Source organism: Chlorocebus sabaeus, chromosome 9, assembly GCF_047675955.1.
Source record: "Chlorocebus sabaeus isolate Y175 chromosome 9, mChlSab1.0.hap1, whole genome shotgun sequence".
NCBI lineage: Eukaryota > Metazoa > Chordata > Mammalia > Primates > Cercopithecidae > Chlorocebus > Chlorocebus sabaeus.
Window position 1 is genome coordinate 25,890,390 of NC_132912.1, and position 15,843 is coordinate 25,906,232.

At 39.9% G+C, this 15,843-nt stretch overlaps 1 long non-coding RNA gene across 1 annotated transcript in view; it reads right to left on the reverse strand.

Moving 5' to 3' along the window:
- Positions 1-889: 889 nt before the first annotated feature.
- The window catches only part of LOC140712367 (uncharacterized), a 50,180-nt gene continuing 35,226 nt past the window's right edge, over positions 890-15,843 (reverse strand). Inside the window, exons 2-3 of the long non-coding RNA XR_012093901.1 lie at positions 7,021-7,140; positions 890-1,136 (exon numbers count right to left, since the gene is read on the reverse strand). This is a non-coding gene — a long non-coding RNA (uncharacterized lncRNA). The remainder of the gene's footprint in view (positions 1,137-7,020; positions 7,141-15,843) is intronic.

The window sequence follows — 15,843 nt, forward strand, 5'->3', positions numbered from 1 at the left end:
AAAACATGAAAGATGTCAGGCCTAATTTTAAGATGGATTTTCATGATATACAGATACTTCCAGGAAGTGGACAGCTGCAGCACTGCAGCCCCTCTCTAGGACATTCCTGAAGGAAAGGCTGAAGGAAAATCCACCCAGTGGGGACAATTTTGAGCAGTGTACCTGTTGATCAATTTGCTTAGAAGGAGAAATTACCAAATGTGAGATTATATACCAATTCATAGACTGTGACCAATAGTCAGGCAGGATAGTTAGGGAATTGAAGGCTTATTATTAGAAAATTGGTAACAAGGAAGTCATAGGAAGAGGTCAGAGGATAAACCTCTCAGAACAGACAGTTACACAAGATATTTCTGTCCCATGTGAATGCTCAAAAACGCTGACCTCAGCAGAGGAGAAGCTGAATAATCAATTGGATAGGATGACCTATTCTGTAGATACCAGCCAGTCTCTTTCCCCAGTCACCCTTATCATCACCCAGTTGGCTCATGGACAAGGTGGCCATGGTGTCAGGGATGGAGGTGCCAGGGATGGGGTCAGAGATGGAGAATGCATGGACTCAGCAGCATGGACTTCCACTCACCAAGGTTGAGCTGGCTACAGTTGCTGAGTACCCAATCTGCCTGTGGCAGAGATCAGCACTTAAGTCCCCAATATGGCAGCATTCCCAGGGTGATCAGTCGGATAGGTGGAAAGTTGGTTATAATGGACCATTTTCATCATCATCATTTTGTTATCAATGGAATAGACACTTGCTCTGGATACAAATTTACATTTCCCATATGTTGTGCTTCTGCCAAACTACCAGCTACGAGTTCACAGAATGTCTATCCACCATCATGATATTCTGCACAGCATTGCTTCTGAACAAGGAACTCACTTCAGAGTGAAAGAAGTGCAGCAATGGGCCCTTGGTCATGGATTTTACTGGTCTTACTATATTACCCCATCATCCTGAAGCCGCTGGCTTGGTAGAACAGCGCAATGGCATTTTGAAGACTCCATCACAGTTCCAGATGTGTAGCAATACCTTGCAGGGCTGGGACAAGTCTCTCTGGAAGGCTGTGCATTCTCTTCATCAAAGGCCAATAGGTGATGCTTTTCCTCCCATAAGCAACATTCACAGGTCCAGGAATCTAGGGATGGAAATGAAAGGGTCATCACTTGCAATTACCTCTAGCAACTCACCAGCAAAATGTTTCCTTTCTTTTCCCAAAGCCTTATGCTCTGTTGTCCTAAATGTCTTTGTTCCAAAGGAAGGAATGGTTCCACCAGGAGACACAACAATGATTATACTGAACTGTAAGTTAAGACTGCCACCTGAAGCCTCTGAATCTGCAGGCAAGCAGGGAAGTTACTGTGCTGGCTGGGTTGATTGATCCACACTACAAATGGGGAAACTGGACAGCTACTCCATAATAGAGGTAAGGAAGAATATGGCTGGAATACAGAAGACTGCTTAAGATATCTCTTAATATTACCAAGCTCTGTTATTAAAGTTAATGGAAAGCCACTACCCCAACCACGCAGGACTACTAATGGCCCAGATCCTTCAGGAATGAAAATGTGGGTTACCCCACCAGGTAAAAACACATACACAGCTAAGGGCAAAGGGAATACAGAAGGGTAGAAGGTAGTTATAAATGCGAGCTACATAAACACAACCAGTTACAGAAAAGAGCATTATAATTGTCAAGAGTATTTCTTCCTTATTTTGTTATGAATGTGTTTGTGACTCTGTATGTGCGCGCATGTGTGTGTGTTTGCGAATATCTGTTTTCTTCCTTTTCTTTTTCCTTTCTTTCTTTCTTTTTTTTTTTTTTTTTTGAGATGGAGTCTTGCTCTGTCACCCAGGCTGGAGTGCAGTGGCACGACCTTGACTCACTGCAACCTCTGCCTCCTGGGTTCACGCCATTCTCCTGAGTAGCTGGAACTACAGGCGCCCACCACCACGCCCAGCTAATTTTTTTTTTTTGTATTTTCAGTAGAGACAGGGTTTCACCGTGTTAGATAGGATGGTCTTGATCTCCCGACCTCATGATCTGCCTGCCTCGGCCTCCCGAAGTGCTGGGATTACAGGCATGAGCCACCACGCCTGGCCTGTTTTCTTCCTTTTCTTATTCTCTTCTTATGCAACATAAGATTCGTTGACTTGATGTCATAGTATTAAAATGCTAACTTTACATCATAGTATTTGTTGCCAAGGAGATAACAAAGGATATCAAGAAGAGTTAACATCACCCAAGGATTTTGCATCCTCTTCTGGGGAAAGGGTCAGTGCATTTTCAGTTGTGCACAGTTGTATCATTTTAGGTGGAAGCATGACCTTGTTATTGTCACTATTTGCAAAGTAAGTATGGTTTAAGGAGCTGGGTATGGGTGCCAGGTTGACACAGGGTAAATTTGTGATGGGTTATTTTATGTGTCAATTTAGGTAGGTCAAGATAACCAGATATTTGGTCAAACATCATTCTAGATGTTTTGTGGAGGTATTTTTAAGATGTAACTAACATTTAAATCAGTTCACTGAGTAAATCTGACTATCATCCCTAATGTGGGTGGACCCCATCCAATCAGTTGGAAGCTTTAATAGTAAATTTCATGCTAAAAGACTGACCTCCCCAAGAAGAAGAAAGGCTGTCAGCAGACATCTTTTGGACTCATACCAAAGAAACTCTTCCCTGCCAGCCTGCACTGCATACTTTGGTTTTGCCAAGCCTCCACAGTCTCATGAATCAATTCCATCTGAGTACTATATATATCCTGTTAGCTTTATTTCTCTGGGGAATCCTTACCATTATAGAGATGTTTTCCATATTTTTATGATAAGAATTCTTGGGCACATTCTACCAAAACTGCAATGAACTAGGTTGTTTATTGCCTTTTTTTTTTTCTTGATCAGTTATATCAGTTATGACTATTTTTTTGGCTTTTATTAGGCTTTACAAAATGTTGTATTTTTTAATTGAATAAATATACTGATTTGTATTTGTTCTATGTTCACTAAATTTTCTTTTATTCTTATTATCTCAAGGATTGATATGTGCTTTCTCATCCTTATTTATTCTTCAGCCATTAAAAATTCTCATCTTTTCCTCTTATGCATATCCTCTTGCCTAATTATCTTTTTGTTATTAATAGCATTGCATTTTAGTCATTTATGCATCTGTAGGAAATATATTTTTAGGAACTTTTCATGTGTGGCCTATTTCAGTTTGTTTTTTAATGTTCTATGTGTCTGACAAAAATTTATTATATATTGGTATAAAATTCTATTTAGATCTAAAAGATAAAACTTGTTAATTATGTTACTCAAGTTCTCTATAGTCTTACTTAGTTTTTCCTTTATTTTGTCATTTCTTGAAACACGTCATAAGTTTCCCAACATAATTGTGGATGTGTCTATTTTTCATGTTAATTTTTGCCTTATTTATGTGTTACTAGTTATGTATTTATAGTGGATATATTCTTGACTGGCTTTTCACCATTAAATAAATCAATGTTTGTCCCATATATTTTTCATTGAATTATGTGTGGTACAGTGTTATTATTGTTACTTTTGCCTTTCTTTTTGCTATTGTTTACCTGACATATTTTATCCACCCCTTTACATTATATATTTTTGGTCACATTTTCAGGACTCTACTTACATACCAGAATACCTCTGTATTTTATTAGCAATGCCTAACAATCAATTAATGCTGCTGTTATTACTGATATGTTTAGACTTATTAATGTCATTTTATTGTATGTTTTCTTTTTCTATACTTTCTGGTTTTCTTTTTGTTTCCATTTCTGCCTTTTGCTACATTGACAGATCATTGTTTGTTCCATTTATTTTTCTTTTGTTGGGAAGTTGTTCATTCTAAATCCTTACCTTTGTGACCAAAAAAGATGTATGCTAAGATGAATCTTTAGCTTTCTAGCCTACATACATTTCTAACATACATTTTATCTTCTAAATTTACAGTATTGTTGTGATCTCAACATTCAGGGCAAGAGCGTTTGCACACTTTTGCCTCCCTCCAGGTGTAGCTTGTTTTCTGAGCATGCAGGCTGCTTGTCACTGCACTATGTTGGTATCTTTCTAAGGCCCTACCTGTACTTGGAGCTCAGCCCCCACCTCATGCATTAGGTTGTGAGCAAATGACTCTGTTGTCTGTGTTGAGTAGTAGAGACTCATTCATCTTACAGTTCAAGATGCAATTGTGCAATAATTATCCTGAAGATGGCCATAATGCTCTCTCCTGTTCCTTGGGCTTTTTGTCTCTGGGGTTGGAGCTCCCTAGAACCTATCCTGCCTGGACAGCACGTTTAATGAGCTAAGATTTCTCCCAGTTACTTTTCTCCATAGAGCTGATCCTGACAGATTTCATATCAAAGATTCTTCAAAATTTCTGGTGCATTGATTAGACTTTTGTTTTCCCATATGGTTATGGATTGTTTTTGCTTTGTTCTAACATAATGTTTTCATGGGATAATTGTGACGATGGAAGGAGGTCATGTGTGCTTCGACTGCCATTTTGACCCATTCTCATTTCCCTCTACGTTCTCTTTTAATCTGTACCAGCCACATTCATCTAATAATGACCCTATGGGCACGTATGCTTTGCTTTTCTTCCTGCAAGCCTTGCTTATTCTAGACAGACTCTTGCTACATATTTCTTGTATTATTCTTTGTTTATCTTAAGGGCTTTCTGTTCCTTGAAGATGTACCTTTTCCTCACATTTAAATGTTAATATTTTCCTCCACTCAATTCTTATGGTCCTAAATGTGAATCTCTGTTATGAGTAAGTTGTAGCATAAATAAGAATTTAATATTTGTGGGCCAGGCACAGTGGCTCACACCTGTAATCCCAACACTTTGGGAGGCCAAGGCAGGAGAATCACTTGAGCTCAGGAGTTCAAGACAAGCCCAGGAAACATGGCAAAACCCCATGTCTATCTAAAATAAAAAAAATTAGCCGGTTGTGGTGGTGTGCACCTGTAGTCTCAGTTACTTAGGAGGTTGAGGTTGGAGGATTGCTTGAGCCTGGGAGGTGGAGGTTGCAGTGAGCCATGATCACAGCACTGCACTTCAGCCTGAGTGACAAAGTGAGACCCCATCAAAAAAAAAAAAAAAAAAAAAAGCATTAAATATTTGTGAACTTATTACCCCCTGAGAACAGAGTATGTCATCTTTCCTCTCTTTGGATTCCCATTGCACATAACACTGCCATCCTTATAGCGGGAAAAACATTTGTGACTAAAATTGAATTAATTTGAATTCTCCTATCAATAAAAGAAAATTCTTCTGTATAGTGTGCTTGGACTGAACAGTTCTATGATCATTGTTTATTTATTGTATTACGTAGTATTTTTTATAACATCAAATATGTGTTGAGAAGTATAATAAAATAAATTACGCTGGTGATTAACTTTTGTCCTTAAATTGAATTGACATCTTTGTAACCCCCGTCGACATTTTCATATGAAGAACCCCAAGAAGAATATTAAAATATTAGAATACTTCTTCTTTGTTCATTACTTATAGACATTAGCTGCTATCAAGTATTTTCTTAAACAATGCTATCTACGCAGTACACACACCCTTAATCTCGTGCAGGGAGTGCTACACTGAGGCGAATCCTTATTTTTCACAACACTGCCCCGTAATCATTCACGCTGCTCAACCTCATCACAGGCCTTTCCATCAGAGTGTGTCTCCATGGTAACACAAGCCAGATTTGGCCATTTGGTTACAGCTTGGAACACAAAGGTCACTTGAAGGTTTATGACATTTGGATTTTGGAGCACATTTACAAAACTACAAATTCTACATGGTTTTGACATTTGGATACAATCTTTATTAATAGTATCTTTCCCTTGGCATACATATATGTTTCCATTTGGATTATGTTTGTTTATTGGACAAAAGCAGCCAGTGTAACCAAGTTTAATACAATTCAACATTTTTCTTCATTACATTTTTTTCCAGAAAATAATACTTTGTGCTTAAAAAGTGCTATGCAAGAAAGTCATTGGAAAATATAAATCACTGAGATTGCTAAAAATATCTCTAACTGCCAAAACTAAAAGGTTGATTATGGATTTCTTTATCATGGTCTCTTTTACCTCAATATATAATTATGTTTTAAATGTGTAGTGAAGTGGGATAACATAATTATTTAATTTGTCAACATACTTTGCTATCTTTTTATGTCCAGAAAGTATTTGATTTGTAGATAGAAAGAAGAAATGTATTTTTATTGAAATATAATAATTTGCATTTAAATGGGAGAGTGTCTTAAAAAAGGAAAGCTTTAAGTCTTTAAGAAAGAAAATGTTTAAAATTTTCAGTCTTGTAAAAGAAAATTTAAATATTAGAAAAAGCATATTTGTTTGTGGATAATAAGGCTCAATATGAGAGTCAATATTTTTCAAACATATCCATTTAAAATAATAATAGCATGAACCCTGGATGCGGAGCTTGCAGTGAGCCGAGATCACGCCACTGCACTCCAGTCTGGGCAACAGAGTGAGACTCCATCTCAAAAAAAAAAAAAAAAATTAATAATAATAATGATAACAATAGCTAACACTTCCTAATCACTTTCTATGTGCCTGGTTCTGTTTTAAATACTTTATAGATATCAAATCATTTAATCCTCACACTGACTCTATTTTACCAATTATTTCCATTTTGCCAATGAGAAACTAATGCACAGAGACAGTCATACTTGCTCAAAGTTATACAACTACTACTGGCATAATCAGGATTTAAATCCAGGTAGTCTGGTTCCAAAGCCTAAATTAGCCTCTAGCCCTCTAAACTAAGGGGATTACCATCAAAATTTACATAAGATTATTTCTTCAGAATTAGAAAACACCATGAGGCCAGGTGCAGTGTCTCACACCTGAAATCCCAGCGCTTTGGGAGGCTGAGGCTGAAGGATCACTTGAAGCCAGGAGTGTGAGACCAGCTTGGGCAACACAGACAGACCCCATCTCTACAAAAAATACAAAAATTAGCTAGGTACCTGTAGTCACAGCTACTTAGGAGGCTGGGATGGGAGGATCACTTGAGCCTGGGAGGTAGAAGTTGCAGTAAGCCGAGATCACACCATGGCACTCCAGCCTGGGCAAGGCAGAGTGAAACTCTGTTGAGAAAGAGAGAGGGAAGGAAGGAAGGAAGGAGGGAGGGAGGGAGGGAGGGAGGGAGGGAAGGAAGGAAGGAAGGAAGGAAGGAAGGAAGGAAGGAAGGAAGGAAGGAAGGAAGGAAGGAAGGAAGGAAAGAAGGAAGGAAGGAAGGAAGGAAGGAGGGGAGGGGAGGGAAGGGAGGGAGGGAGGGAGGAAGGAAGGAAGGAAAGAAAGGAGAGAAAAAGGAAAAATTATATTCATCTACACAAATAAGCATCTGAAAATAGCTACAAAAACAGAGAATGAGTTTAAATAGGCATTTTTTAAAATTATGGGTTTTATTTTTCTAGACAAGAAGCTTAAAAGTAGGCAGTTAAGGACCAGTACAGTGGTTAACAAGGAACCTAAAAGCAGGCAGTTAAGGACCAGTACAGTGGTTCTACAATACCTTCAAGAGAACGATTTCCTCTTGAATTTCTTCAAGCCATTCTCAAACTTATTAATTCATGGTGACAAGAGGGCTGCACTTGATCCAACATCACTTTTGGATTCCAGTAAGCAAGAAGAAGATGAGCAAATGAGAAAAAGATGTAAGCCAGGTGAGTTGCTCGCCCTTAAACAACTTTTTTAGAAACCCCTCACAGTGATTTTAGACATTGCAGCTACCTAAAACTTTTATATGAACAAACTGAGTAGCAAGGAAAGCTGGTTAAAAAAAAAAAAAAAAGAAGAAGGACCAGGTGCGATGGTTCACGCCTGTAATCCCAGCACTTTGGGAAGCTGAGGCAGGTGGATCACGAGGTCAGGTGTTTGAGGCCAGCCTGGCCAACGTGGTGAAACACCGTCTCTACTAAAGATACAAAAAAAATTGCCAGGCACGGTGGCATGCACCTGTAATCCCAGCTACTCAGAAGGCTGGGGCAGGAGAATCGCTTGAACCCAGGAGACGGAGGTTGCAGTAACCCGAGATTACACCACTGCACTCCAGTCTGGGTAACAGGGTAAGACTCCATTTCAAAAAAAAAAAAAAAGAGAGAGAAAAGAAAAAAAAAGATAGATCTGTGACTAAGTATATTGCCACTCTGATCAAAATCAGAATCTAAGAGTAAAGAAAGGTTATTGAGGCAGGTCTAGAATAGCTTTCGCTCTAGAGCTAGTTTGTCCTATTACTAAGGTATGGCCCTTAGTGTACTCTGTGTGTCCAACAATGAGCATTCTCACCTTGGCTAGTCAGGACTCAGCTGCTTGGAAATGTTCAGTTCACAACTCCCTGGAAATTTCATCCTAAAGGACTTTTTTTTTCCCTTTTTTTCTGGGTAGCTCCCTCCTCTCCAGGACCTTTTCTGGAAAATTCTAGACTTTTCAACCTCCCTGTACTCCAATCTCTGACAACTCAACTCAGGGACACTGTGACATTCTGCTTGGGTTTCCCCTTCCTATGATACAGTTCTGAAATCCTTCCTGTCAAGGATCTGAGGCAACTGAGGCCTCATGCAACTCATTTCCCTTGTCCCAGGTGTCATACTGAGTCAGCAGAAAAATTCCTGAAGAATTCCAGATTCCTTCTAAATGTGGTAGATGATCTGTAAGTCACTAATACTCTGCTATAAAAGAGACCAGGCTTCCATAAACAAACAACTCCAATAGTTCACAGTCTTTGGAAAATTTATCCCTTTAAAGTTACAATTATGTAAATCTGCCACATCTCATAATAAATGTGCTATTAAATATTTGTTTTTTAACATTAAGGAATAGGTTACTATTTTTGAGAGCTTTACAGATAATTTTATAATAGGCCTGAAGAGGAATGCCATGTGACTAGGGTTCACAAATCCTATTGTAAGTAAAACTACTTCATGCCAGATAGACTTTGAAATGGGAGAGTTCCTTGACCTCCCTCACAGAACACACAACAGGGTGTGGCTCATCTGTTTGGCCACCACACGCTCAAACCCCTTACAAGAGCGGGAGCAGGCAGACGGGCAGATGCAGGAGCCGGGGCGCATACTTTTGGGCTCCAGCCCCATGGTAGCACCTAGGGATGGGTGTCTGTGACTCCTGAAGCCCCAGGGGATGTGTTACAGTGCTCCTTTAGCTCTGCCATCTGCAAACGTTAAGTGTTAACCAGTTCGGTGCCCTCTTGGTACTCGGGTCTTTGTCTGGCATCCAGGAAGAATCAGGTCACAAATAGACTTGAAGGATGGTGAATGAATGGAGGTGGCTCTTGGTGGGATGGATGGGGAGCTGAAAAGGGGATGGAGTGGGAAGATGCTCTTCCCCTAGAGTTTGGCCATTCCACAGCCGAACTCCTCTCCAACCATCCCCAGCTAAACTCCTCTCAAAGTTCAGATGCTCCTTCTCTTCTCTCCTTCTCTGCCATGCCACTTTCCTGTTCCTCTGCTCTTTTGCTCATCTGCTTGTCTGCTCATCTGCTGGTGGAGCCTCTTGTTTGGGGTTTATATGGGTACAGGATACAGGGGTATAGTGGGCCAGAAAGGCAATGCCTGTTTCCATTTAGGGCTTCAGGTTTCCAGGCTTGAGGATGGGTTCTTTGCCAGGCAACCTCTTCTGCCCAGTATTTCCTTGCTTCCTGTCTGTATCAACTGCAGTAACTTTTATAATCATATTAAAGGTATTTTAATAATAAATACAATTATGGGAATTTAGGGTAAATTATAATGTTTAATACAGAATTCTTTTGTGATTGTGCTTTTGTTTTTGTTTGTGTTTTGTTGACTATTCAAAGTGCTTTAAACCACCTCTCTAGTTATGCCTAGCTCAAGGAATTGAAGACGTTAGCTCTCATGTAGAAGAAATAAGTATGCATTGAATGATTCGATCAGTAGCAAAAAAAAAACTGGCTTGCACAGCATCTCTTTTCCATCTCTCTTATCTTGCAATCACAGCTAAAAGAGATCAGTTAATTCCACTGGGTGAAGAAGGCAGGCTGGAAGGTGCTGTTTTCTAGACATAATTTCCTGGATTGGCCAAACACTATAGATACAGGTTCTAGGAGGGATGTCAGTCAAGCACAGAGAGCTGGGCGTCCAGAACCTAGGAAAACAGACATGAGGCACCCTGTGGCAGGAAAGGGGGATTCTACATAGGCTAATAGAAAAGAAGCACAGGTAATTCCAAAGTGGATGCTATTTAGGATCAGGTAAGCAGAGAGAGCTTGCATGGAGGAAAATCTCTCGCAGCAAGTAACTGTCAGGGACTCTAGGATTCAGAGCAAGAGAGCCAGTCTCCTGAAACAAGACTGGAAAGAGGAATGCATTCCATAATCTAGAAGGACAATGGTACTACAATAGGGACAAGACAGAAAACCTCAGATTTGAGTTGAACCAGCCACAGAAGGATCCATTCAGGGTCTCAGAGTGTCAAGCAAGAACTCCTCCTTCCATCCCCTGTATAGGATGATTTGACCTTTTAGGCTTTTATGAAGCTGAGCCCAGTGGAAGGAGTCCAGAGGCAGAGCTATGGGAAGAAAAAGATGATACTGCATGAGAATCTTGGCAGGAGATGAAACCACCAGCCTTCCTGCCATGTGCTCAAATGCCTTATCTTTAGAATAACTTTTAGGGATTCTTTTAGAGGATCTGTTAGTGTGAAATGTGCTACCAGAGAGGTGATGTACTAAGCCCCTAAGACATCAGCCATTAACATATATTAGATTACCAGATTAGCCATTAGTTTCAAACAGAGAGAGTAAGGTCCTGAGGGAATAAAATTCAGCTGTTTAGATTTAAAGGAAATTTAAAGGGAATAGAGTTCCAGAGCAGGTAATCTAATACATATTACAAATCAGAGAGAAAGTTGTCTTTTATGTTCCTCGTTGTGCACTTCCTTCTAGCCAACATGCCTTGAGGATTTACTATGTGCTAGACACTTCCAAAGCACTTTAAACAGATTAATTCATGTAACCCTCCGATCCTATTGGTACGTTTTATCATTTTTACTTTAGAAATGGAAATATTGAGGCTCAAAAAATTTCCCAAGATTACATAGCTGGTAAGTGGCAGAACCAGGATTCAATCTGTGTCTGATGGCCCAAATATTCTTATAATAAGGTCTTTCAAAGTCCAAGTGACAGGCATTGATGTTTTCACTAGGGAAAGTGTCATTGGCAACCATGAGACAGAAGTGGAGCAAAAAAAAAAGTATTGCACAGAAGAGATCAATAGTCAGCCAGTATTTGTTGGGTGCCAATCATTATCAGAGAGTGTGCTAGGTACTAGGGACACTGTCATTGGGAAACCAGATCAACCCAGACCTCATGGGGCTCATAGCCTTACGGGGAAAGAACATTCCTACGCTACAACAGTAGTGATTTAACAAACAAGCAAACCTACAAATAAGTATAAAATTTACAGAGGGTTGAAAATAGAGATACCAGGTAAGGCTATCATCAACACAGCTAACACTTCTGTTGTGGTAACTGTCATATTTAAGCAAAAGGAGGGAATTGAAATAATTCTGAAGAACACCCATCTGTAATCCCAGTTATTCAGAGGGCTGAGGCAGGAAGTCCGCTTGAGGCCAGGAGTTCAAAACTAGCCTAGGCAACATAGTCAGACCCCATCTCTCTAAAAAAAAAACAATAAAAGATATTTCAAAGGTTAGAGAGAATGAGGATAGGAAAATCAGGAAGTAGGGCAATTTGCAGGAAGGGGGAAAATGTGCTGAGATGGATTTATGATGGTAAATTCAAGGTGAATTTGAAACATCCAAGAATTGTCCACTAAACAACCAAAGATAAGGCCGGGTGCCAAAAGCAAGGGAAAGAGATGCTGTTGTGAGCCCTGGAGAATCACTCTGTACACAGCCAAGCTGCATGCAAGAAGGGTCTCAGAGCTCTCCCGGGAATGATCTTCAGTCTGTATCCATGTCTAGGGCTGCCCATGTGGTAGTAGTGGGGAAGGAGAGATCACGGAGGGTAAAAACCAAGTTGATAGCAGCATCTGGTATCTGAAACTAAGAATCACTTAGAAAGTCACAATCCTTCTCTTTTAATAACAACAATAGCTAAAATTACATGTGTCTATTCTGTGCCTGGATACAATCTAGTCTAGTTCTCGTTACAACACCATAAAGAAATCACTGTTATTAGATCCCCAATGTAACACCAAAAAAAATTTAAGTTCAGGAAGGGTAAGTAACTTCCCTAAGTCCCATCTCTATAAAGGCTGTATCCAGGATTCAAGATTCAAATTCAGGCCTGAGCTTTAAGGACTACAGATCAAGAGGAGGAGGAATAAAAGGACTTTTCCTTTCTTTAATTCCTGGTGTGAATGAGGTAAAATGAAATTCCTGGCCAGGCACGGTGTCTCGCACCTGTAATCACAGCACTCTGGGAGGCCAAGGTGGGTGGATCACCTGAGGCCAGGAGTTCGAGACCACCCTGACCAACGTGGTAAAAATCCTGTTTCTAATAAAAATTTAAAAATTAGCCAGGCATGGTGGTGCACACCTGTAACCCCAGCAACTCGGGAGGCTAAGGCACGAGAATCTCGAGTGAATTTTCTTGTTTTACCTGGCCAAAGCAAGATGTATGACTTTACCCCCCACTGCTATTAGAGGGGAACTTCATTAGTCTGCATCCCTCAGAGTCTAAGGTATTTTAGATACTTTGTCAGACCCCGATAGTCTGAATTTTGTCTCATCTTCTCAACCTTTCAATTGATTCAGATAATGGGTACTCCCTCTGTGTGTTCAAACTAACCTTTGTGGTTGCTTCCATAAGAGATTGGAAGATGGGGAGGAAAAATACAGAAGGAGACATAAGAGGATATCTAATACTGGAAAAATCAGTTTATCAAGAAACGTTCCCAAAGTATCCTTGGAAATACACAGAAGTTGTGCCAGGATAACCAAATGCAGAAGGAAGAGCTGTCTCTTTTCTTAGCACTCACAAGAAGCGGAGAGTAACCATGGGGAAATTACCTGAGCTCTTTAACCTCTGTTCTTCCATCTATGTAAAAAGGCTAACTTGAAAGTCACCCTGTGGAGCTCTTGTAAGGATTTGATGAGCTAGTGCTTATGTGTTCCCTGCACGGTGTGTGGTGCTGAACAAGGCCTCAATAAATGTGTGTCTGTTTAAAAAAATAGGTAATATATATGAAAGCTTCTATAAGCCCTAAGTGCTATATAAATGTGACTTTTTTTTTTTTTTTTTTTTTTTTTGAGGCGGAGTGTAGCTCTGTCGCCCAGGCTGGAGTGCAGTGGCCGGATCTCAGCTCACTGCAAGCTCCGCCTCCCGGGTTCACGCCATTCTCCGGCCTCAGCCTCCCGAGTAGCTGGGACTACAGGCGCCCGCCACCTCGCCCGGCTGGTTTTTTGTATTTTTTAGTAGAGACGGGGTTTCACCGTGTGAACCAGGATGGTCTCGATCTCCTGACCTCGTGATCCGCCCGTCTCGGCCTCCCAAAGTGCTGGGATTACAGGCTTGAGCCACCGCGCCCGGCCAAATGTGACTATTTTTTAAACACAGAGAGAAAATAGACTTAGTTGCGTAATGTGAATATGCAGACACCCAGGAAGATCTCTTTCTATCTGAAATATTGACGCTACTGTTTCTCTTTAAGTCCTTTTCTATTTGGTCATGCTTAATGTAATAGTATCTAAAAGCCACTGAGTATTTTCTGTGCAAATGTGCCATTGCAGAATTGAGTAATAAAAGTTGCACCTTTGAAAACAATATGAAACATTTAAGCACCAATGACCTAGTAGCCTCATCTAGCTTTGTGACTCCTTATCATGCAACATCAATGTTTCCATTGTCACTCTGCTGTTTCAGATAACAATGCCGTCTGGACACTTGCCTGTTGGCCATTTAAGAGATTAGAGGCTTTTTTTCCCCTCCTTAGTCTACCACTGTGTTCATTCCCAGCTATACAGTTACCATTTGTAAATCAGTGAAGCAAGAAATTAAGGACACACTAGCAGCCCTGCCTGTGGAATACCAATAACAACAAAGGTGTAGAGTTGCTTTGCTGCCTTGTTGCTGCCTACCATACACCCAGCTAAAACATCACTCCTCCAAATGAGCACAATGATCTCAGTCACTAGGAGGAATAAATGAGGCACAGTGATAACCAGATTAGGATACACTGAAATAAATTTTCTGGATTTTATAGTACAAAAATGAAGACCTATTTATTTTCTAATGCTTTGTTTTCATGTTTTTGTGGTTTGATTCTCAGGTTAGATTTTAACTTCTATGCTGTCTGGGGTGGTTCCCTAGCTTTGCTCTGAAGTGCAAATTGTTCTGCACAAATGACATCTGATAATTAGGAAACAAAAGAAGGGGGTAAGAAAGTTGTTGAAATACAACTGAGTGAGCTTAGGTTTTTTTCTCTTTGTATGGAAGGAACAAAATCTAGCTTCCTGGTTACACTATCCCTGAAGAGGCTCTGATGAACTGTCCCATTAGTAAGAAGCCACCACTATGTCTGTATCCTGCCAGTATATTGTATACAACACATATTCTTCCCTCTCAAAAATGCAGGGCAAGTGAAAGAAACAGATTCATATGCAACAACATTTGGGAAATGGCACAAAATCCTCAAACTCCAAATAGTTTCCTGGGTCATTGGACCATGCTTCCAAGTGTTCTTGGAGCAGAAAATACTAGTCCATTGACATGTAAGGTTTTTTGTGTTGGGAAATTACCCTAACAGACATTATGATGTAAAAGAATGCTACAATAATGAAAACTGGATGACTGTGGCAAAGTAATCAGCAGACAGAATGAAGAGCCCTGAAATTTTTTTGAAAATAGAATATACGTAGGGAAGGGACATATTCATTTCATAAATTATATGGGAAATTGGCTAATTACTTGAAACAAGAGTTTCAGCTTATAACATGACCCAATTAAATTCCAAATGAGGAACTAAACATAATAAAGGAAGCTGGTAGAAAACTAGAAGAAAATGTAAAATAAATAATTAGTTTAGTGGGGCAAGGACTTTTGATATAAACATAATGGAAGACGCTATAAATGTTTAAATGATGACAGGTTTACATAAACTAGCCTCCACTAAAAGAAACTAGGACTCTTTGGAGAAGTGACAGATTCCAGGGCTTGGGTAAAAAAGTACAAGATGGGTCTAGAACATCTTACTGTGCCAGAAAATAAGAGCTTAAAGAATATGAAGATACATCCAAACGATATAGGAACTTCCACAGGCCAAGTCTGGGATTATTTGAACATAATTATAAATGATAATAATAGATTATACCCCATTGAATAAGTTAGGTATCCATCAGTCTATATTGATATAAATTAACAATGTATAACTGAAATTTTGAGTCAAAGTAGGATAATGTAGTGATATAGGAGTTAAAAAGAAATTATTTAGGCAGATAGTGAGGGTAAGAGAGTCCTCAGTAAGGCTTTCCTTTTAATAAAAAGCAGCCCCCAAATCATTTCTTTTCTAACAAAAAAAAGCAGCTGCAAAATCGAGCTGCAAGCATAGACAAGCAAGCTAGAAGCTTGCACAGGTGAATCCCGGCAACTCTGCCAAGAGGGAAAGGCAACCTGGGGGCCAGGCATGTGTGACATGGCAGCTCTGTCTTCCCTTTCTTTGGTCAGTCAACCACGTGTACAGTAAGGAACAGACAACATGGCCAGGTAAAGAACTGATCTGCATAATAAAAGATTAGGGTGGGGTGGCCAGCTTCTTCACGTGCTATGTAAATTGCACATCTGGTCCATCCAA